This window comes from Jaculus jaculus, chromosome 18 (genome assembly GCF_020740685.1).
Source record: "Jaculus jaculus isolate mJacJac1 chromosome 18, mJacJac1.mat.Y.cur, whole genome shotgun sequence".
In the NCBI taxonomy this organism is placed as follows: domain Eukaryota; kingdom Metazoa; phylum Chordata; class Mammalia; order Rodentia; family Dipodidae; genus Jaculus; species Jaculus jaculus.
In genome coordinates, this window is record NC_059119.1 from 19,930,368 (window position 1) to 19,954,655 (window position 24,288).

Consider the following 24,288-nt stretch of genomic DNA (forward strand, 5'->3'; position numbering starts at 1 on the left):
GCGTTCTAGGGCACACTGGTGTGCACCGTGCCCAGGTTATACCAGCGGCTGCCAGATGGATCCTGGGCTGCTGCCCATCAAACCTCAGTTTCCACTGTTTGCACAGGAGGCTTCATCAGCCTTCTGGAGAACTCGGGAACCCTTTAAGAAGGAAGGTGGAGAGAGCCCCCACCCCCAGCCCTGTGCAGGGCCGGAGTGCTGCTGGCAGAGGGGAGAGGTCACCGAGGGGACAATCTATGGTGACTAGAGGGCCACAGTGCCCTTCCCCAGGTCAAGGCTTCTTAGGGGAGAGGGCGCTGCTCTCTGGGATCGTGGGTCAATTCGTATTGATGCCTGCAGCTGGTGCGTGCTTAGGCTGGGTCTCCACATGCCCAGAGGGCTGGCGGGGGAGGGGGAGCCACCGTTGCCCTTGACACACCTCCTCCTCCTTCACTCCCCTACCCCTCTGTCTCTGGACTTTTGTTCCCTTCAGCATCGTTTTTTTTCTTTTAAATATTTTATTTATTTATTTATTTATTAGAGAGAGAGGAAGAGGCAAAGAGAAAGAGAGAATGGGCACGCCAGGGCCTCCAGCCACTGAAAACGAACTCCAGACTCATGCGCCCCCTTGCGCATCTGGCTTACATGGGTCCTGGGGAATTGAACCAGGGTCCTTAGGCTTTGCAGGCAAACGCCTTAACCGCTAAGCCATTTCCCCAGCCCCCCCCCTTCAGCATTTTGTTCCTGCAGTCCGGCCTCACGACTCTTCTGTCACTGTCCCCTCCAACTGCCCCCCCACCAGCCTCGTCTGTTTTCCTATGGCTTCCTACTACCCCCAAGAAGAAAGTCCAAATTCCAAGCTGGGGCAGGGGAAGCCTCCTGGCTCAGTGAGGTGCCAAAGCTCTCTGAACCTCTTCCAAGGATCCAGGCCCCCAACAGCCCAACTCCAACTCAGATCACATGGGCGTCGCAGTACCTGGATGCGGGTTCAGCTCTGTGCCCAGTCCAAGCTCACCTTCATTTTGGTGCATTTATTTTGAATATTCTACTGGAGAGAGAGAGAATATGGGCTCGCCAGGGCCTCCAGTCATTGCAATGAACTCCAGACGCATGTGCCACCTTGTGCATCTGGCTTAACGTGGGTCCTGGGGAATCGAACCTGGGTACTTAGGTTTCACAGGCAAGCGCCTTCACCACTAAGACATCTCTCTGGCTTGCAACTTTGTGCTGGGTGCAGTGTGCCTAGGACCTGGGCTTGCACTGTGCTTCCCAAACTCTTCGTAGATATCACCTTGAAATCCCCTGCTGTAGAACGCCTGGTGTAGCTTGAGGCCTAGCGCTCGGTGGGAGTCGAACGTCTCGCCAGTTTATCTTGAAGGCCGGTGGTTCTCAGTGACGGCAGGAGAATCAGCTGTGAGTGAGCTGGCTCGGGGTGTGTGACCTCGGGCAATCGTTGCAGCCTCTGTAACCCTCCATGCCATCATCTGTGACATGTGGGGAACAACAGCCCCTCCATCAAGGCGAGTGGGATTCAATTAATAATACATTAAAAGGGTTTGCAGGGTCCCCAAACAGCTCCCATCCATCAACATCACGACACGAAGGTACCCTCTGCGTGAGCCGGTGGTCTTCATCCAAACAGGCTCTAACTGGTTCTTTGGCTGAACATTCGTTCATTTCTGTCGTGACCGTCATCCTGCCTTAACACTGCCCACAGTTCCATCCCTCAGTGGCCTGTGTTGCCACTTCATTACCCCGTCTACACCAAGTACCTTCCAGACTAGGCCCGGCTATTCGTTCGTTTTCTGTACAGGTGCCTGGGCCACACAGTAAGGGCCTAATAGTTTGTGATGTGAACCAGTATTTACCAAACAAAGTCACCACCAAGAACAGTAGTATAGAGGCAGCCTGCTGGGCCTCTGAGCCCATCCTCTGGCCCCTGGGGACATAGATCTGAGACACCTGTCTCCGGGGTGACAGCACCCATGTACCTTGTTTGATGTTATATTCAAGTAGCCACGCGGGAAGGTGGTTTGCAGCTGGCTCTTCTTGGGCTCTCTGAGCTGTCTGGCCATATTGTTTGTTTCCTCAGGTCCTTCCCCCAGCCCCTCCCCCCATGGTTCTCTGTTAAATTGCGTTATTATATTTAAACAAATCAATTCCATTGCAGGTTTTTTTTCCCCCTCCTCGTCCTAATGATGAGTTTGCAGCACAAATGCCATTGATTTCTCACAACCCTGAAAACCAGCTGATGAATGGCACCCGGTGTGTCTGTGGAGAGGCACTTAGGCAGCCTCGCGTGTGCCTCTCTTCCAGGGGGTGCTGCCCTCCCCCCAGCTGCCCTCCCCCCAGCTGCCACCTGCAGTTAGAGACCCTGAGCCAGGCTCTGGATAGAAGGAATGTCATGGCAGGGTTGTCTCCTGATCATAGTGAAGTTCTTTTTTTTTTTTTATTTATTGATTTTGGCCCAAGGCAGGAGCATGACTTCCAGAACAGAGAAGTGACCCAAGGTGTGATCTTGAGCTTCCCTACAAGTCCACAGTGCGTCCCTGAGAGTGAAGGCTGTTACATCCCTAGACCTGCTGGAGCTTTGGGGTGAAAACCCTTAGAGCTGCTTTTGTGAAGAGAGCCACCAGCACGGGAGGGTCTGGAGTTGGAAGAACCAAGCTTCCCTTTGAGAGTCCTTTGGAACCTGCAGCGTTCAAAGGCGCTGTGAAGGCACCACCCAGGGCTTTGACGCTCAGATCCCTGCCTGGCCGGCTCCTCTGAGCTCTTCCTTTGCATGGGCAGCTGTTCCCAGTTTAGAGGCTGGCACCTTAGTGGGGGCAATCCCTGGAGGGAGGAGGGAAGAGCCCTCGCCTACTCTGATGGCGGCACTGATAGTAACCCAGGTTCCGCGCGCTCCTCCTGGGAGGCTAACCGTGAATGGAAGACACTCTTCCTACCCGCTTCCGCCAGCAGGGCTTCTCTCTGCTCAAGCCCAGGTCCTAGACCACCAACAACTGGAAAGATCCAGTCGGTCATCTTGCAGGAATCTCGGCTCAGCTGCCCACAGCCGCAAACCCGGGAGTCTATGAAGCAGACAGGCGGGCTGGCAGAAGCGAGACGGAGATGGCAAGGTCCTTGGATCACGAGGGCCTGCCCTGCCTCTCTCGGTTCTTTGGAGTGAGTGCTGGTGACCCCTGCCCCCAGATTTCCCCAGGATGGGGCTGGGGCCAGTTTGCTGCCTCTCCCCCTCCAGGCTACTGGAGTCTTTGTTTTGGAGTCTGAGCTGAGCCTCCCAAGGAGGGGAACCCTTCCTTCAAGGTCATAGCCCAGGCAGTCCTGACATTGGGTGGGGTTGGCGTGGAGATGCAGCCATTGCTGTCCCTCTCTCCCAGGCTTCTTGAAACCACCCTTTACTCAGGGGACCCCCGGGATGGCCCTGCCCGCCCTATTCTCTTCGTTCTCAAGGCAGCCACCCGAATGCCTCCCCAACCCCCCACCCCCGCCCCCAGACAGGCCTCCTGCTCCTATAATCAGGTTAGCTTCCTTTGCTCTGTTCAGCCAGACCAGCTGCCTCTAATGGCCTGTCCACCTGGCCCTCTCTGTGGCTCTGTGGCAGAGGGGGAGGGGAGCTAAGACACTGTGACTGGGAAGGGGCTGAGCCTCCCTCCCATCAGACCTTTCCTCGCCCCCCCACCCCCCGCCATTCCAGGGTCCAGTCTGGGTCCTGCTTACTTCATACTTCCCCTCCCAAGAGCTCTTGACTTGTGATCCTACCCCGCCCCTCCCACCGCCAGCACCCCAGTTCTCTGCTCCATTACTTCCTGCCTTCTCCAGAACCCCCTGTGCGTACTTGGAAACCCAATTCCCTTCTCTCTCTCTGGCCTCCCAGCCCTGGGCGCCCCTGTGGCCTGGAACTTACAATCTTGTTGTTTTAGCACGGTGGCATTCCTAGATCTAGTTTCTTTCAAGTTCCAAGAAGAGTAAGAAAGCATATCCCCTTTTCTCTGCAACTGGGGGAGGCGGTTGCAGTGGGGGGGGGCGGACATAGCATGAGAAGGGTCAGGACCAGCCAGGGAGAGAAAGAGCGACGGGTGGGGGAAGGGGAAGAGTCAGGAGGGCAAGAACAGCTGCCACCAGCCCTGCCGAAGCCCACTTCCTGCCGGGAGGTCCGTTCCCAGCTCCTGGGGACACATGCCAGGCCTGAAATAGACTCAGTATTGGTGTCCACAGTCCCACCCCATGCCCAGGGCACTGTGGCTCCTCCCCTGCTGGGCTCTGCCCCGTGCCAGGACCCTCACAATTCAGTGAGGCCAGGCAGAGCCCTCGCCCCTGCTCGGTGTGTTTATTATAAATAAAGTACATAAATAGGGCCCGCTGCTTCCCAGGAGCGCCGTGTTTAAGGACTGGGACACCGCTGCAGGCATAATTGTCCTACCGAATCCATCAGCCATCTAATTACCATTCATGTTGCATTTATTTCTGCTAATTAAAAAGAGAGGAACTCCTAACAACTTTTACGTAAATACTGTATTTGTTCCATGTAAAGATGGGAGGTGAATTTACAGGTGATTAGCTGATTGTCTAATCTTCTAGCTGTCACATGGGATGGCCCTGTCTCTCCTTGATACCTGGAGGTCCTTGGTCAGGTGTTGGAGAAGGGCTGAGGCACCAAGGGTGCTCGGGGCTGCAGTTGTTGGAACGCTTGGAGCGAGGAGACTCCCTTGTTCGTGTTTCTATGCGTGGGAGGAAGCAGAGGCCTGGTACCTGCCAGCAAGTCAGTGGCCCTCACTCTGGTCAGTCCATTTCTCATCTGCTTCCTGGAGGATTTTGCAAGCGGTGGCCTGAGACCTATGACCCAAACTGCAACCTTTAGGGAAAAAAAAAAAAAAGAGGTAGCCTCGCCTGAGCCCTTCTAGAAACTCCCACAGCCTCCCACTTCCATCCGGCCTGGGTGCCAGGTGTTCTTAATTCCACAGTAGTCCTGCCCTCTTGACAAGAGGCTTTCTCACCACCGGGGCCTTGCCTTCCCCAAGCATCTGTACTCCGGCCAGGCTTTTCCCACTGGCCTACCAGGACGCATGTGCAGGCCTGAACGTCACATTCTAGTATCACGTATTTATTTTCATGTGATTATAAATGTGTATTCACAGGCTGGAGAGATGGCTTAGTGGTTAAGGCACTTGCCTGTGAAGCCTAAGAACAACTGTTAGAATCTCCAGGTCCCACATAGCCAGATGCACAAGTGACGCAAGCGTGCAATGTTGCACATGCACACAAGGGGGCGCACGCGTCTGGCGTGCCCGTTCTCTCCGTTTCTCTCTCTTCCCCCACCCCCCGCCTCTTTCTGTAAAAAAAAAAAAGTATATGTGTAATTAGTACATCAGATTTATATGATTTTACAAGATATTAAAGCTAAGTCAAAAGAAAGTGATTAGTTAAAATGACTTAAAGAGTTGCTGAGGAGAGAACTCCACCTGTAAAGTGCTAACCTCCCCAGCATGAGGGCCTGAGTTTGGGGTCCCTGCCCCAGCCTAGAATGTCAGGCCAGTGGCACAAGCCTGTAATCCCAGACCTGGGGAGGCAGAGGCGGGAGGATCCCGGAGGCTTGTGGGTCTACTCTGGCTGACCAGGAATTCACTATGGAGTCTCAGGGTAACCTCGAACTCGGCAATCCTCCTCCTACCTCTGCCTCCCTAGTGCTGGGATTGAAGGTGTGCGCCACCGTGGCCGGCTTCAAGTCTAGTTTAATTGATGACCTTCAGGCCAGTGAGAAACCCTGTCTCAAAAGAGGTGGATGGGCTGGGTAGGCCGAGGTAAGGAAGATCATTGGGAGTTAGAGGCCAGCCGGGAACTATAGAGTGTCAGCCTGGGCTAGAGTGAGAGCCTACCTCAAAAAAAAAAAAAAAAATACAAAAGACATAAAAATAATTTTTAAAAAAAGGGGGTGACAGATGGATGGCATTCCTAAGGATGACATCTGAGGTTGGCCTCTGGCCTCCATATGAACACACGTATGTTTAAAAAAAAAAAAAGTGATTCAGGACTGGAGGGATGGCTTAGCCATTAAGGCACTAGCCTGCAAAGCCAAAGGATCCAGTTTCTATTCCCCAGGACCTGTGTAAGCCAGATGCACAAGGAGGCGCACATGTCTGGAGATCATTTGCAGTGGCTGGAGGCCCTGGCGTGCCCATTCTCTCTCTGTGTCTGTCCCCCCTCGCTGTCAAATAAAATAAAATAAATTTTAAAGTAAAGTAATACATAAAAAAATGATTAAAATGGGCTGGAGAGATGACTCAGCAGTTAAGGTACTTGCTAGCAAAACCACAAAGACCCAGGTTCAATTCCCCTGTACCCACATAAAGCCAGATGTACAAGGTGGTACATGTGTCTCGAGTTCATTTGCAGTGGCAGGAGGCCCTGGCGTGCCCATCCCCCTCCCTCTGCCTGCCTGTTCCTGACCAGATAAAAAAATAAATAAATAAAATATTAGAAAAAAGTGACAAAATGTTATATAAGTAACTACTGTGGAACACAGATGGGTTTGTAGTGTCTGGGGACACAGGAGGGGCATACCAGAGGAGGGTCCAACTCAGAGCCAGGCTCAGTGTAAGGGGTGCAGAGGTTTAGGCCCTGCCTGGTGGTCCTGGACAAGTACCCCCTGAACCTCAAGTACCCCTGCCCCAGCCTAGGCAGGTAGCATCCCTTGGCAGCCTCTCCCCAGCCCCAGGTCCACAGGATATTAATCACTAGTCCCGAGGGGACGGCACTGTTGTCCTGAAGGCCCTGTGAAGTGACTCCCTGCACATGGTCCCTCCAAGCAGGGCAGAGCCCATTCGCTGGCCTCCCTGGTGGTTTTAGGTTGTAGGTCACTGGTCATGAAGTCCCTGCCTGCCCCTTGTTCTGTGTTGTCCTGGTCAGTGAAGATGCTAGCTCTCCAGAGATGACCCAGAGAGCTTAGGTCAGGGCTGGACAGCCTCCTGGCTCTGGAAACTTCCAGCCAGGGCTCTGGTTCTGCTTGCTGCCTTCTAGGACGTCAGTCTTCTCCTCTGGCCAATAGGAGACAGGGGTAGAGAGGAAGTTCAGAGTCGTGTGCAAAGTGCTCCTGGGGGATGTGTGCAGTGGAGCCATGAGGAGGCAGTCCTGCGATGCCCCCCCCCCGCCACCCTATGCTGCCTGAAGAAGGAGACCCCATTACTGTCTGACACCACCCCCCACGGGCCTTTGATGGCTCTGGTAGAAACGTGGAATCCCTGTGGGTAGGTGGAGGAAAAAGGACACTGTCTGAGGCACCTGCCACAGGTTCTACGCTCCCCCCCTTCATCGCCATTTGCCACCAGCAACTGGCCAGGAGCCACCAGCTGACCTGCCCTCCCAGTCCTCCCCCCTACACTCCCCCCCACCCCCGGCTCCAGCACCCGGAGTCACTACCCTGTGCTGCCAGCAACCCACCCTGCTCGCCAGAAGGCCGGCCAAAGACCTCATAGAGCTCACTGTTACTGCGACGCTTGGACATCCCCCCTCTCCAGCTGCCTCTTATCTGTGACATGAAGCAGCCAGGTTGGGTGACCTTGAGCAGCCCCTCCCCCACCACCACTCTGGAGTCCATTTGGAACCAGCCCATCTCATCTCTAAGGTCTCTCCCTCCCAAAGCCCTTCCAGCCATCCTTGCCAAATGGAGGTAGTCCTCACCTCTGCCCAACCATAGGAGCCAGCATGCCCCAGCAGACTGAGGTGGGTGCAGGGGTGGGGGTACACCGTCCAGGTATTGGTGCCTGATGGGCTGAATGAATGGTTTCGTCCATGAATGAAAGAGTGACTGGGCTTGCCCAGCATGTGCTTTTGGTTCCTGCTCTTGGAGTCCTCAGGGAGGGAGTACTCTCCAGCCACTTAGAATGGTCACCAAGGGGACAGGTGGCCACAGGGCAGTGCCAGTCTGTCTGGGTTCATATCCTGGCTGTGTGACCTCATGCTGATTTTTTCATGTGATAGTTCTTTGTGTTTCCTCATGTCAAAATGAGTACTTGGGCTGGAGAGATGGCTCAGCGGTTAAAGGCCCTTTAGTGCAAGACCTGACGGCCTGGGTTTGATTCCCTAGTACCCATGTAAGTTCAGACGCACAAAGTGACGCATGCATCTGAAGTTCGTTTGCAGTGGGCAGAGGATCTGGTGTGCCCAGTCCATCCCCTCTCATTCTCTCTGTCTCTCTGCTCGCAAGTAAATAAAAATAAAGATAATTTTAAAAATAATAAAACGAGTGCTTGCATTTGTCCGGCAAATATGAGGACTAGAGATCAGATCCCTGGCACTCACATGAAAGGCCAGTCAGGTGTGACAACCAGCTTGTAATCTTGGCACTCAGGAAGCAGAGACAAGGGGTCCCTGGGGCAGACTGGCTAGCTAGGCTAGCTGAGTTGGCAAGCTCCTGATTCAAGTGAGAGAGCCTGCCTGTGTAAGTTGACAGATTGAGAAAGACACCCAAAGTCAACCCCTCGCCTACACCCTCGCACACAAACAAAGTTAATATTTGGGAACAATATGTCACTCCTGGGCTGTGAAGTGATTAAATGAATTAATTCCCATAAAGCACTTAGGTGTTACCAAGTTTCATTACCACTATGACAGTTAGAGAAGGAGTTACTAGGAAAATCAAGAAGTTGATGGAAGGTTGGGAGACCCTGAGTGGATGCAGTCAGGACCCTCTTCACTGTAAGCATTTTTTTAATTAATTAATTTATTTATTTGAAAGAGAAAGAGAATGGGCGCACCAGCGTCTCCAGCCACTGCAAACGAGCTCCAGACACATGGGTCCCCTTGTGCATCTGGCTTATGTGGATCCTCGAGAGTCTAACCGGGATCCTTTGGCTTTGCAGGAAAAGGCCTTAACTGCTAAGCCATCTCTCCAGCCCTGCTCTCTAAGCAGTTTTTGGAAAGCGTTTAAAGAGGGCTTGTGAGAATGGGGCTTGGATTCCTAAGGCTCCAGGAATCTGTTATGGTATTTTTCTCCCTGACTACATATTGGTAATTTTACATAACTTTTAAAAGGCCTCAAACTGTGTGAGCTTCATTCAGTCCCTGTAAAGCTGAACTCCACAATATATCAATTACTGTGTCTCGGCCACCATAGCCTTGTGTTCCTACCTCAGTGGCCTGGCCCGCTGGTTGGAGTGACTTCAGCCGTGTGCAACCTGGCCCCTGAGCTACGGGCCATACTCTGTACCTCAGTCTAAGCCCAGCTTGAAACACCCCGGCGCGCCCACAGGAGGAAGAGGTCCTCGGAATGTCTCCTGCCAAGATGTGCAGAGGCTTGGTACCCAGTCCTGCCTTGCCCGCTCTCTCTGGGCCCTGCACCCCAGGCCAGGACCCCTCCCACTGCTCCCTTGCTCAGTGTGTTCCCCAGTAGGTGGGCACAGGAAGATGGCCATGGGAAGTAGGTCACTGAGTTGGACAGTTGTCACTGGGTGGCTGGCTGTATGCCAAGGCCAGGCTTTAGTGCCAGGCAGGGGCCTGGGACTGGCACTGCCCTGTAGAAGCTGTCGTGTTGCTGGGACCACGGAGTTCACACTTGGAGGTTGAAGAGAGGGCATGGAAAAGCAAGGTTAACCCGCCCCCCATCTCACCAGCCATCATAGAAGGAGGAGTGCAGCTAGCCCAGGGACCACAAGGACTTGGCATGTGGGAACGGCCCCTGGAGAATGGGCAGTTGTCTGGAAAGGCCCCTGGGTGGGCTCCATGGACCCTGGATGCCTCACCAGTGGCAGGGCCTCCAGATCCTGCCCTGAGAGGGACATTTATAACTCACAGCTGTGCGGTCCTGAGCCCAACTGACTGTGGTAAACCGATCTGGCTTCAGGAAGTCCCAACCCCCCCCCCCGAGGCCACTCCCCACCCAACCCACACTGTCCTCACCTTCTGACACCCACATCCTGTTCTCAGAAGGTGGGGTGGGCAGCGGCGCTTGGGAACAGCCAGGGGCCCACCTGGGGTCACTAGCCCACAGGGCAGAATGACAGAGAGCTGTGAAGCCACCAACATTTTGAGGGTCTGACCCCAAGACACGCACACAGAGACCCGCGGGGGGGGGAGCTGGTGGCTGTCCCCTAAGACCACAGGATCAAGGACCAGGACTACAGATTGTACGTAGGGCTCTGGGACTATTCAGGATACGATGTTTCTAGCCCCTGCTGCCCCGCTGCTGCCCTAGATAGCCTGAAGGAATGACCGAAGAGGGACTCGGGATGCTGGGCAAAGAGATGCCATCTTGTAGTGGAGGCCCTATGCCCTGGAGGCCTTGTGCCTTCCACTGAGAGTGTCACAGCAGAATTCACACGTGACGCTGGTCTAGAACGAGGAGTACCGCCGCAAGCCCCCCAGCACCCCGTGTGACTTCTGCCCTGTCATCTCCCTTGGGCCCTGTCAGCCCACCTCCCTAACCTCTTTCTCCTGCACATTGAAGAGTTGATTCATTGTGGTGAGTTTCAGGAACTTGGCCTGGGCAAACTGTGATAAGATTCTAGAGCTAGTGCCAGAAAGAAACTACACTTTTATTTCATTGGTTATATATTTATAAAAGTATCATACGAGCGGTGCATTGCTATGTGTCAAACTACTGACTTCATGGCTGACCCTGGTGGAACTGAGAAGTTGAAGTTATGGTGAATATTTAGTGAGCCATCTTGTAAGGAGGGCTCAGCTCCCACCAAGGACCCTGAAGGGTGAAGAAAGCCTGAAATTTGGGGAACATCAAGTAAATGGGAATTCGGGCTTTTGTCTGTTTTAAACTGGATGTGGGCTGCAGAGGTGGCTTTAGCAGATAAGGCACATGTCCGCGAGGCCTAGGGACCCAGGTTTGATTTTCCACTACGCATGTCAGCAAGCTGCACAAGGTGGTGCGTGTGTCTAGAGTTTGTTTGCAGTAGCTAGAGTCCCCGTCGCACCGAGAGGTATCCTCTCTACCTCTCTCTCTTTATCTTATATAAATAAATAAAATATCAAAATGAATGAATAATTTTTTTTTAAAATAAACTGGGTCTGGCCAGGCAATACAGTGCCCTGATGGTGCACAGGACGGGACTGGGCTCCCCGGGGAGGTGCACTTGCGTCTCACATGACTCCAAGTGTCCATCAGAGGTCTGGTGAGCCGTTCATAATGAGGAAAGAATTCAGGCAGGGGTCAAAGAGTGGCTTTAGAAGTGGCTGCGGGCTAGCAGCCATGGGAGATAACTCCCCAAAGCCAGGCAGGGCACAGTGAGACCGGGAAAGGACTTTGTATGCTAGCTAAAAATACCCTGACACCTTCTCCCTGCCCCCGTGCCTGGGGGCCACACAGGAAAGTGATGACTTTTCTGCTTTCCTCACCAAGAGGAGAGTCAACACGAGAGAGCTCTCAGATCTCCCCAGAAGAAACAAACAAAAACAAAACATACACACACACACACACACACACACACACACACACACACACACAATAGACACATGATTTGAAACATCCCACGAGGAGGAGTCAGCTTATAGCTCTCTGGGCTAGAAGGTTCTGATAAAGCAAGCGTCTGGACAGGCTTAAGTGGCCCAAAGGCCACAACGATTACCCACAGTGAGCGGGAACGCATGGCTGTCTGTGTCCCAGGCCGCTCACACGTGTTCTGTCTCCTCCCGTGTCCCCAGGAGGAAGAGAGGTGGGCTGTGAGTGTCAGCCCGATGCTGTGAGAGGAGCCACCATCCATCACTGAGCTGCAGATCCAGAAAGGTAAACCAGCGCCCTGAGGTGCCGACGGCCACACCACACTACCTTCTCCTCCCTGTTGGGGTCAGGAAGTAAGAGCCTGGGCCAGAGCCATGGGTGGGCCCAGCTGCTGGACTTGTTTTGTGACTCCCACATGATGTCTCCCCTACTACAGATCCGTGGTGCAGTCTGTCTGTCTGTGCAGTGGGTGACGGTGCTCATGGCCTCTGCTTGCTTCAGGTCTCCAGGGTTCTGTCAGCCATCCACCTGGGTTTGGAGGCGAGCCGCGTTAGCAGCCTGTCCAGCTTGGTCCCTGAGTGTAGGGACTGTACACTTGTGGATGTAGCAGGACATAGCTCCCAGGCCAGCAGGGCCGGAGAAGAAAGGACTAAGACAGACCTAGCCAGAGACATACTTCCCCAGACTTGGGGCTGTGGTCCCCTTTGCGGCAACATTCAAACCCGAAAGCCATCTCCCCACGATCCCTGGGCTGGAGTCACTCTGTGTGATCAGACCGTGAGACCAAGGCTCACCAGAGGTCACAGGCCACGACAGAGCGGCTCGATTTGATCTTATTTGCCGAAACGATCTCTGCTCATTCCACACTGCGCTTGTGTGGCCCATCCTTTCCAGAGAACCCCAAACCACCACCAGCGTTTTGTGCTATCTGTCCAGTCCCCTGCCACCCACTTACTCATGTATCCGTGCATCTCTCCAGTCTTCTGCTCTGTCCACTCACTGACCTATGCATTTTTGTCACCTGCTCAACTATCCATCTACCTACCTGCTTATCCATCTAGCCACCCACCTATCTACCGAGGTACCCATGTGTGCATACATGCATTCATCCATCCACTCATCTGCCTGTTTCTATTCATACCCATCCATCTATTCAGCCACTCACCCACCCTCCCACCTTTCCATTCAGCAACCCACATGTCCATCCACCCACCCACCTATTTGTCCACCTACCCATCCGCCCATCTATCCGCTACGCGTCTTCATACTCACTCAGAAAGCACGTCGCCCACTCCCTACTTCATTCATTCCTCAGTCACTGCCTCTTGCCCCAGGCCTACAGTGAAGGGCTGGCGCCGGAAGAGCTGCTCCAGCCCTGGCCCAGCATGCACTGGATGCAGACTCAGGGCCATGGAGGCAGCCTCCCTCCGTGGAGCGCTGCTAGAAGCTGTGTGCAGTGTCTGCACTGTGAGACAAGCCAGGCTGTGTGTCGGTTCTGCTGGAGACGAGGGAGAGTGAGGGAATCAACCACTGCCTCTCTCCCCGTGCCCCTTTTGTTCTCTTGAGGAAGCATGAACAGCGAATGCCTAAGAAGTAAGGATACTGTGTGTCTATTGATGATAGGTATTTTAAAATATATATATTTGCAGGGAGAGAGAGAGGGAATGGGCGCGCCAGGGCCTCTAGCTGCTGCAGATGAATTCCCAACACATGCCACTTTGTGCATCTGGCCTTATGTGGGTACTGGGAAATTGAACTCACATAGCTAGGCTCTGCAGGCAAGTGCCTTAACTGCTGAGCCATCTCTCCAGCTCCTATGCTGGGTTTTGAGGAGTGACATGAAGATAGAAAGGAAGCTGAGCCTATAGGGTAGGGGAAGGCCTCTGGTGAGCTCAGAGACCCAAGTGCAGCCAACAGTAGGCGGAGTGAGGCAGGTGCTCAGAAGGGAACTGGAGGAGTGAGTCAGGGTGAGAAGGCACCCATGCAGAGGACAAGCAAGAAGAAGAGAGATCGCTGGAGGCTGTTACCCAATCCAGGGCTGCGGGGGAATGTGGTGGCTTGGACCCAGGGTACCAGTGAAGAGGTGACCACTTAGCAACAGGAATGCTTTGAACTCAGGTGGGGGATCCCAAGGGCTATAGACAGTGAGGGCAGGCTGGTGGATTTGGGGCTGAGTCTGGGGAGAAGGGAGATGGCCGGGAGGATGGCGAGGGAGGCTGGCTCGCTGCTCTGGCTCCGTGGAGGTGGAGGGTGTGGTGTTTCTGAACCACAGAGGGAGAGACTGGATAGTATCTGGAAGGCCGAGGCCATGGCTGGAGACAGATAGAAATTTGGGAGTTGTTTGTAGCTGCTGTTGCAAGCCTTGTGGGTGATGAGGTCACACCGAAGTGTGTGGAGAGCTCCGGGTTAGGAGCCTGAGTCTGAGTCATGGCCATCTGGCCCTGGGGAGGAGCGCAGGTGGGGAAGGGACAGGAATGGAGATGGGAGGGTGGAGGCAGGGAGGTGGAGGACAGCAGAGCAGACCGAACAGACAAGAAGATGCTATCAGGAAAGTAGGAAAGGGTACGGAAGGCAAAGGGAACATACACAGAGGCTCCAAGGCTTCCACCAACGAGCTGTGTTGGAAAAGGACAAGAGACCAGTTTTCCCCTCCGCCACATAGGTGTGAGGGCCTAGCCCAGGCCAGCTCTGCAGGCCCCCACCAAGCCACTAAACCACCTTTTCACTGTTTTGTGGGAAGCTGTCCCAGGCCTTTCCAGCTTCCTGACTGCCTCAGGCTCTTGGGCCCATGGGACCACTTTGCCTGAAGCACTTGTCCAAAACATGGGGCTCAAGGAGGTCGCTTGGTAAGCTGGCCGCGGGGCAAAGGCCACCAGAGGCTCCCTGTTGAATTCCTAAGCAGGTGTGGATCCTTGTTCATGGGTGGTGTGTGTGGGTATGCATGTTCATATGTGTGTTAGCACATGTATGTGCTTGTGCATCTGGTAGCCAAAGGTTCATATCCAGTGTCTTCCTCAATCATTCTCCTCCCGACTCTAAAGAAATTATACACACACACACACACACACACACATATAAACTTTATTTATTTGAGGAGGGGGGAGAATGGGTACTGCTGCTGCAAGTGAACTGCAGACGCATGTGTCACCTTGTGCATCTGGCTTACGTGGAGCCTGGGAATTCGAACCTGGGCCCTTTGGCTTTGCAGGCAAGTGCCTAAACCACTAAGCCATCTCTTCAGCCTTCTCCTCCCTGCTCTTCCAGATAGGGTCTCTTGCTGAGCCTAGAGCTCACCCGTTCAGGTAGACTAGCTAGCCAGTGAGATGCCCTCTGCCTCTTCAGCACTGGTGGATTGCAGACATGCGCCAACCATGACACCCGCCGTTTGGGGCTGCAAGTGAGGAGGTGCACTCACGTCCTTAGGCTTTTGTAGCCAGCACGTTGCCCACTGAGCTAAGCATCCCCCCATCTTCCTAGTCCCTGGATTCTGGATCTTGAAGGAAGCCGCCACCTCTGCAGGGACAGGGGTGTGTGGCTGCCTGACCACTGGTCCCAGCGCTCTTTGCCTTGGACAGGAGACTGTGTGTATGTATCTCTGTCTCCTCCCACTGCTCCCCTGGCTTCAGCTCTGTGTCTCCTCAGCAGTGGCCTCCCTGGGCCAAGACAGGGCTAGTGGAACCTCAAGGTGCAGATTCGGCCTCCCAGGAGCTCAGACACACACTCTCCTTCTCATGATGTTCAGGACCTGAGCTGAAGTGAGGATTCCCACCCTGTCGCTGCAGCAGAATGACTTCGGGCCCTACAGCTCTCAGTGCAGGGGACTCACCACTTGCAGAGTCTTTGGGCTTGTCCCTTTCTGGAGAAAGAACCTGCAGTGTTATCGAGAGTGCTGTGGGACCCTGAGGCCTGAAACCAGGCACGTGCTTGGCGGGACAAGGGCTTGATGCATTCGGGTCCCACATGGTGACCATGGTTGGCCCCTCTGTAGGAGCTGACGTTGGTGAAGGTGTTGAGAAGTAGACAGGGAGAGGGACTGGAGACTTCTCAGGCTGGGGATTGGATGGAACCTAGGTAGGTAGACAATTTGCCCCTCCCTTGGGACAGAGTGAGAAGAGGTGCCCTGTGAATGGGCATGGGGGTTGGGAGAGCCAGCGGAGGCCACCTCGATGCTGCAGGGGCCCATGTCCCCTCAGTTGGCAGCAGGCCGTATGTAATCTAATTAGTGTGCCAGGAGGATGGAGAAGTAATTCTGAGCCTTCAAACTCACTTTTATTAAGCCTGTCTCCACCTGTTCACTCTCTAAATCCTCCCCTTGTCCTGGTGACCTCAGACAGGACTGCATTGATCCCCATTGAAAAGATGTGATAAGGGGCTGGCGAGATGGCTTAGCAGTTAAGGCTCTTGCCTGGGAAGCCAAAGGACCAAGGTTCGATTCCCCAGGACCCACATAAGCGAGATGCACAGGGTGGCACATGCATATGGAATTCATTTGCAGCAGCTAGAGACCCTGCCATGCCTGTTCTCTCTCTCCCTCTCTCTCCCTCTCACAAATAAATAAAAATTAAAAAAAAATTATAAAACAAGAAAAGAAAGCCAGGGCCTGAGATAACACTGTGCATGTGCAAGGTCACAGCTAATGTGGCGCAGGTCCTTTGAACCTAGGCCACCCGACTCCAAATCCTGTGAGGTGATCACATCTGTGTTCTAGACTATCCAGGCATGAACCAACCTGCTAGCGTTCTTATGGTGCAGGTGAGGCCCAGAGAAGGCAAGGCACCTTCCTAGAGCCACGCAGCAGTCACTGAGGTCTGGCACGGGAATCTCACATGGGCCCGGTATGTCCAGCTCTTCTCACCCCCCAGGAGCAAGCTGTGGATTCCACCCACCACCTTCTGGAACACCCGCTGCCTTGGGTCCCCCAGCAGCCGTTGATGTGCCCTTCTGTGGAAGGCACCCAGTCCCGGGGCTCCTTTGTGCCCATTGTTTAAATATAGATTACTAATGAAATGCCTTTTCATTGCCTTCCCAGTGAATAGTTTCCGTGTAAAGTTAATTTGCAGTGTTATGTAAATTCTGTTTAACTTCAATCAAGTTTCTAATTATGTTTTTACCGCAGTAATTCCCATTTGATTTGTCATCTCCTGATAGGTATTTAATGTTTGGTGGGCGGGCCTGCTTTCTGCAGTCTCTCAGTTTCCAGGGTCGGCTTCCCCCTGACCTCTAGTTTTCCTGCCATTCCTATCCCCACCCCTCCTGCCACCAGCCCTCACCCACCCACCCACCCACTTCCGCTGCCTTCTCGCTCCCTGTTCCCTCCCCGCCCCCAGGGGGATCTCAAATTCACTCTGTAGTCTCCCTGGCCTCGAATTCCTACCTCAAACTCCTAACTGCTGGCGTGCAGCACCTCACCTGGCTGGTTTCTTAACCATTTCTGTCTTTGCGGCACCATTCCCTCTCCCGTCTCCTGCCCTCTTTCACCTTCTCTTCCCATTCCCCCAGGCCTCCTCTTCAAAAAATAATAATAATAATAATTTTTTTTACTTGACAGAGAAAGAGGGAGAGAGAGAATGGGCACACCAGGGCCTCCAGCCACTGCAAACAAACTCCAGACAAGTGCGCCCCCTTGTGCATCTGGCTTATGTGGGTCCTGGGGAATTGAACCTGGGTCCTTTGGCTTTGCAGGCAAACACCTTAACTGTGAAACTACACCTCCATCCCCCCTCCCTGCAGCCTCTTCTTGTGTCCTCTGCTCATCCGGGGCCTTGCTCTGACTCTCTCTCTCTATCCTTCCTTGTGGCTCTCCTAGTGTCTCTCCTTCCTTTCTCTGCCCCCTGTCCTCCAGACCTGTCACAAATCATGTACATGGGCTGCTTCCTGGGGTCCTCACAGACCAAGGAGAAAGTGGGGCAGCTTGGGTATGTGTTCTGCAGAAGCCAGACTTGACCTTGGAGGCGTGGTCAGGAGCATCCTCCGCAGCGCCTAGGGTGACGGGATGAGAGACATGGGCTCTGGGGTTGGATGCTGCGGGTTTGAATCCTGGTTCCACCGTGACCTGACAGCAGTGGTGGCTTTCCGTGACTTAGCCTTGTTTCTGTGCCCAGCCCTGACTCTCAAATGGAGTGGCACGAGCCCCTGTGGTCGGCTCCTGCAGAGACAGATGAAGTGACGCGAAGACCTCACTCAAGGGGCTGGGTGGCGCTGACTTTCGTCTGGGGACCTTGGCTTTCATTTCTCTGTGGCCTTCCGGGTTTGCCTCTGCGAGAAGCTTCAGGGTTCTGGGGTCCTGACAGACAAGTGTGAGCCAGGGTAGAGAGCTGGCTCTAGGCATCCAGCAGAGATAGCATATGACCTTTTAGGACAAGTCCACCCTCCTCTGGAGGCCACAAGAGCCTTCGAGAGCCCGGGCCACTGAGCTTTGCCAGGAGTAGCACAAAGGCAGAGTTGTACCTGCTAAGTGACACGAGGCACTCCTTACACAACCCCGATGTCCCCAGAGTCACGCCACTCCCAGCAGTGAGACTGATCCAATCCACTGACCCTTTTCTGGGCCTCAGCTCCGTGTGGCCCGCCTCAGCCTGGGCCCTGGCGTCCCACTTGCCGTCTGGGAGCCATCGGCAGCAAAACAAGGTTTCCCGCCAGGTGTGTGCTCCATAGGTGGGGAGGGCAGAAGGAGAACACCCAACAGAGGGTCTGGCCGGTGCTCATTCCCTGTCACCCATTTGTTCCCACTGCCCTTGTGTACCACGAGCTGCATAGGTATGTCCACGGAGCGGAAAACAAGTGTTTGCAAAGAGCATTCTTCTGGGTGAAGAAAGGCCACCGGTCACTTGTCCTTCAGAGATTCAGAAACCTGAGCTGAACGAGCCTGCCCCGCAGGGTGCACGGCCACCTGACCCACAGCGAGCAGCTGGCTGCATGTGCGTGCGTGTGTGTGGTCAAGGAAACCTGGCCCGTCACGTGGCTGTTTCTCCTCCCCTGTTTGTCTAAGTAAGCAGTTCAGGCTGGTTATAGCCAGGAGGTTGTGACAGGGGACAGGGACAAGGGTGAGGGTGGGGGTCATGGAGCCATGGAGGGCCTCGAGCCACATCCCAGGGTTACTGCCCCCCCCCCAGCTTAGCATAGGTGGGAACTAGGGGCACCCATGTTCTGAACATCTATCTTCCTGGGTTGCCAACCTCCCCCTGTCCCATCTGCTGAGAGCAGGTGCTGGGTCTGATGCCAGTGGCTGGCACTTCTGGCCAAAAAGAATTCCAAAAGGCAGCGTCCTGGCCGTAGAGGGGGTGATGTGTGAGCCCAGCCTCCTGGCCTTTGATCCTTCCGTGTGCATCCAGCGAGCCACTGTCGCTCGGTAGGTGTGTGTGAAATGGGCATCTGCCAGTGGTAGATCCTGGCTGGCTGCAGGCAGAGAGAACAGACCTTCCAGAACCCCCGGGGAACGCCCCCATCTACAACATGTTTCCTTGCCATGAGAGGGGCAGAGTCCCCTTCATGGTGAAGAGCCCATGCTGTTGTTAAAAGACACCCATGTCCCATAGACTGCCGTTCCAGACGTTTGGAGCCCTGGCACTGGGCGGGGCTCACCAGGGGAGCTGAGAGACGTGGGTCTCTAGTGGACTGAGCAAGGCTTCTAGCTGGGACAAGAGCCTCCATCCTCCAAGAAGGTAGGAGGCAGAGCAGATGTGTGTGTGTGGGGGGTGGGCCTAGCATCCAGGCAAAACTGACGATGGGTAATTTGGGGTCCTTCTCTGAAACCACTCGAGGGAACGGTAGCCCTCCTGGAGTCACCCTGAATGGGCCACCCTTGGCCTTCTCCCAGCTTGACCAGCCTCCACTGTGCGTCTCGCCAGGGACCAGACTGTTCTGTTAGGGTGTGGAGAGAGGAGGGCTGTAGTGGCCTGGGGGAGGGGCGCGCTGGGTGAGCCACCTGCGTGTGTGTGTGTGTGTGTGTGTGTGTGTGTGTGTGTGCGCGCATGTGTGTGTGCTTGTGCGTGTGCGTGTGCGTGTATGTGTGTGTGTTTTCCCTTCCTGGCTGCCTCTTCCCCTTTTGCTTTTGACAAACATTTCCTGGCTCCCGTGGCTGTCTTGAGCTTGTGTTCTGGGCAAGCCACATCCCCAGCTGTGGAAATAGTCAGTTGTCTTACCAGCAGCCTCCTAGGTGGGCCTAGAAACTACCCAGGGGAAGTATGCCCGGGATAGGCAGCCATGGCTTGCAATGGGGTATATGGCGAGACCTCCCCCCACACACACACACGCCTGGGCTCTGGGAGAGCGGGGTGCCTAGGGTATTGCCAGGCCTTGTTGTGACAGGATTTATGGGCACAGTGTTCAACTTTGAAAAGTCGTACGTGAGCTCAAGGCCATTCTGATACAGCTGACAACTCCTGTGCTGGAAAGGGATGGGGCCGGTAGCCAGGGACTGAGAAGGGGGCACCAATTAGCCATCCTGCCACTGGTGCCTGAATGTGGGCGCTGGGCAAGGGTGGCTGCAGGGCTATGAGCCCAGAATGCTGCCTGGGCCGTCACCACCCCGGGCTTGTATGTCACCCCACGGCCCGCTTCTCATCTGGTAGCCACCACCCCACCCCACCCCCTGCACCCTGGCCTCCCTCCAGGCTGAGGTGTGACCTCTGTCCTCCAGCCCACTTGTCTGAAGGCCACAAGATGCCTTCGGCATCTTCGAGTCTCTCCCAGGCTTCCTGCCCACAACAGTCTGGACAGGGGCCCCTGTTTGGGCTAAGGCAGCCTGGGTGTGCCCAAGCCGAGCGGCCCACCTTACCACCTGTCAAGACCCCCTGGGCCAGGAGGCCTGCTGGGAATGTGCCTTGGTAAGGAAGTGCTTCAGTCAGTTGCCTCCACTAGAGACCTGAATACAGGTGTATTGGTTACGGTGTCATGGCTGGGACAAAATACCTGACAACAGTCAGTTGAAAGGGGAAGAGTTTATCTCAGTTTACAGTTCCAGGTCACAGTCCCTCGTGGGAAGGAGGAACTTGAAGCAGCTGGTCCCGTCGGGTCCACGGTGAGGAAGCAGAGAGTAATGGCTGCTGGGGCTCCACCAGTTTTCTTCTTGTTATACAGTCGAGGACCCTTAGCCCACAACATAATGCCACCCACAACGAGGATGCCTTCCCTGCTTAATTGATCTAGTCAAAATAATCCCTAATATGAGCTGGAGAGATGGCTTAGCGGTTAAGTGCTTGCCTGTTGAAGCCTGAGGACCCCGGTTCGAGGCTCGATTCCCCAGAACTCACGTTAGCCAGATGCACAAGGGGGCACAGGCGTCTGGAGTTCGTTTGCAGAGGCTGGAGGCCCTGGCACGCCCATTCTTTCTCTCTCTCTCTCTGCCCCTTTCTCTGTCTGTTGCTCTCAAATAAATAAATAGAAATAAATAGAAAGTTAAAAAAAGTAATCCCTAATAAACAGACATGCCCAGGGGCTAGCCTATATACTACCTCACAGGTGATTCTAGGTCCTGTCAAGTTGACAGTATAAACCATCACACACTGGGAAGCCTGGTCTTTGCCTCCTACATTTAGCCAGAGCGACCTGTGTCCCTGGTGGGCCCATGGTGCTCCTCAGCCTCGATGTAGACCCCAGGCTGTCACCTCCCATCCATCACTTGGGAAGTGATGAGGAGTCGGGGCACTGTTGCTATCTCTCCCCTCCTCCCTGGAGCAGGCCACCACCAACCTCCTACTCCACCACCCGCAGCCCAAGGCTAAGTGCGTCTCCAACTTCTGAGGCCACAGGGAGCGGGCTTGGGGGCGCTTGGGGGAGGCATAGCATGCAGGTGTGTCAGCCTGTGGGTGAGTGACCGGGTCTTCCCCTGCATACCCTGCCAGTGTTCCGACATCAGTAATAAGCAGGTGGGGTGGGAAACCCCATGCTGCCCCTGGTCTTTGTTTCTGAGCAGATTCTGTCTTGAAGCCTGGAGTGAGTCTTGACTCAGCTCTTCCCCATCCTGACCTGTCAGGTGTGACTTCGCCAAAGTGACACGGTCCAGCTGCCCGTGTACTGATCCAGTCCAATGGGCTCATTCCTGACCCTCTTGTCCAGCCATGTCCAAAGGTCGTGTGCCCAGGACAGAAATCCCAGTGGTACTTTTGCTCTGGCTTTATCCCGTAAAACAAGTGGCCAGGGGCCTGGAGGCTCGAGACCAGTGGCTGCCAAGCACACCAGGCCCCTTCTGTCCCCCAGAAAGCTTTGGCACTTCTGTGGAAAACCCCGAGGTCCTCCCTCTCCCCTAGCCTGGTGGAGCCAGTGGGACAGGAAACCAGAGCCAGCAGGAGGACGGGCCAAGGCCAGCGATGAGGCAAAATGTAGTAGCCTGGTCAGTCCCCAGGGCCACAGGCACACACGGGTCACCAGGCCTCTGCAAGTGCGGCCACCCCCACAGGAAGCCCCACCCAGGCACCACCTCGGCCCACCCGAGCTTCCCCTATTCCCGTGGGAGCCACTGCCAAGAATCCTTCCCTCTTGAGAAAGGAAGGGCTGCCCTGCCTCTGACCTGCCCTGACCCCTCCCCAGGCTGTCCCATGGGTGGAGGCTCTGAGCCTACAGCAGCCCTCAGCTCGTGTGACTGGACTCTTCCAGATAGTCAGGGGTCTTCAGGACCCTAGGAGATGCCTCGGAGGACCCGATCTGTGAGCTCAAGGCCCCAGCGTTTGGTCCAGGACCTGCCGCCAGTGTGCTGGTCTATTTGGGCAAGTCATAAACCCATTCTGGGCCACATGCATAAACAAGAAAAAGCAAGGAGGTGGAAACTGCATTCCATGAGATGAGGCACTTGACATAGCATGAACTTAGGCCCCTTGAGGACATAGCGGACCTCGAGGGATCAGTCAGAAGCTCCCAGGGACCTGGGCGGAGCCCTTTCTTCTCTTGCCTCCCAGGTGACAAGCAGAGCATGTCGCTGAGCTCTAGTCAGTGGGTCTGTGGGTGGAAGCCTGCTGTGAAGAGGTCCTCCACCCGCCCCCCTTTGCCCTCCCGCAAGAGCTGCTGTGACCCACCAAGCCAGATGGCCTTCAGGCCAGCTCGGCTTAGCTCAATGTGCGCGGGATGTCAGCTGGTCCCGACAGGAGTAAATGGAAGGTCAGGACCACAGGGCAAGTGGGCCCGGGTCACTGGAAGGGCTGGGATGGAACAGCGGTCCTCTCTGAGCTCATGGGCCAGCTGAAGGCTCATTTGTAAAGGGGAAGACCCGACACGTGCACCCAGGTCTTGCCTGGTGTCTCACAGTGCCTTGGTCTGTGACGACATTGCCCCCTGAGCTTCAGGGTCCCTTTCTGTCAAATGGGCCTCTCAGAACCATTGTCACAGGCTGCTGTGGACTGTCCCAGAAACGTGACAGCCCCGGAGCCTGACCGCTGGGGCCCATCCCTGGGAATCAGACCATGGACTCCAGGGACTTCCCTAGCAGGAGGATGAGTGAGGTCATTAGAGCAGAGGGAGGAATAGGTGAGCATGTTAGGGTTAAGGTCACGGTTCCCTTACAACCATGCCGTGGGGTGCCCCTCGAGTTCTTAGACCCAGGAGTCTGGTATGTGTACCCAGCATGAGGCCTGAGTCACAAGGTGGCATCTGATGGATAAAGTTGACCCTAGTGGGGGTCAGTTCCAGAGGCCCACATCAGCCTCGGTTAGTCCTCTGCACTGGGGTGCCTGTCCCAGGCTGGCATCACTCTCCCTCCCTCTTCCTCTGAGTGTCCCTGTGTCCTACCCAGTTCTGGGTGGGGTCCACTGTTCCTTCCGCCCTCTGTGGCTTTTTGCTCCTCAGTGGGAGGGGACTCTGGAGACAACAGTGAGCTTGGGGGTGGGGGGGGCAGCCTGGAAGCACTGGCAGTGGGTGGAGTCTTGGGGGTGGCTGGATCTGAGTCAGGAGAGCAGCGTCTGTGTCGTGGAGCAGGGTTGTGCGTTGGGCTGGCGTCCCCTGCTCTGCATCACCCTTCCCTCCTACATCGGGCCTGTGGGCTGATCCACTGGAGGCTTCTGTGCTCAAAACCCAGTACAGTGACTCTGTAACCCAGTTCCAGTTCCCCAGGACCCTCCACTCCACCGAGAATGGTTCCCTCCCCGCACTTTATGGAAGAGTGACTGAGCAGGCAAAGACGCTGGGCTTCGGCCCCGGGGGAAATCAGGGCTGCTTTGAGGGCTAGCTGCCCTCGACCAGCAAAGCCAGATCCTTCGGCAGGACCTGCCGCAAGCTGGCCGGCGCTGGTCTGGGTGGCCTCAGACCAGATTCCACTCTCCCAACGCCTTGCGCTCCACAGTCCCGTGGTCCCAGAGCTGATGGGACGCAGAGCCAGCTCTGTCATTGCTTCACTCTGAACAAGTGGCCTCCTGTTGCTGAGCCTCGCTTTCCTCGTCTGTGCAATGGACATGCTGTTGCTCACCTCATAGAATCACTTTGAGGGGGATCAGTGAGTTCACAGTGGGCTCATGTACGTAGACAGTGGGTACACAGGCTGGGCCCCGGGTAGGTGTGTCACACAAACACCAGGTGAATGCTGGATGCCCCCCTCAGTCCCAGCAACATCCCCCCACTCCAGCCGTCACCTCCCCTCCTCTATCTAGCTCTCGGTCTGGGATTCCTTGCCTTGGTCAGTTTCTTTTTATTTCTTTTTTCTTTTTTTTTTTCTGTAACAGCAGTGAAGACCAGGTCATTTATAAAGAAGAGCAGCTTAATTGGCCTGTGATTCTGGCAGCTGAAATGCCCAAGTACGCGGCTGTGGTGTCTGACACCTGCTTGTCTGGGGGGCTTGTGCTACACCCTAACATGGTGGGGAGGGGGCTGGCACGTGACAAGACAGCAAGTGTAAGTGTACCAGTTTGGGTGTTCCTTTTCTTAAAAAAAAATATTTTATA

General features: G+C 54.9%; 1 protein-coding gene across 3 annotated transcripts in view; it reads left to right on the plus strand.

The window, feature by feature from the left end:
• The window catches only part of Zmiz1 (zinc finger MIZ-type containing 1), a 233,118-nt gene that overhangs the window by 58,487 nt on the left and 150,343 nt on the right, over positions 1–24,288 (plus strand). For all 3 annotated transcript variants that reach the window (XM_045137145.1, XM_004657993.2, XM_004657992.3), the window contains exon 3: positions 11,629–11,710. The gene's annotated coding sequence lies outside the window, so the exon portion shown is untranslated. The remainder of the gene's footprint in view (positions 1–11,628; positions 11,711–24,288) is intronic.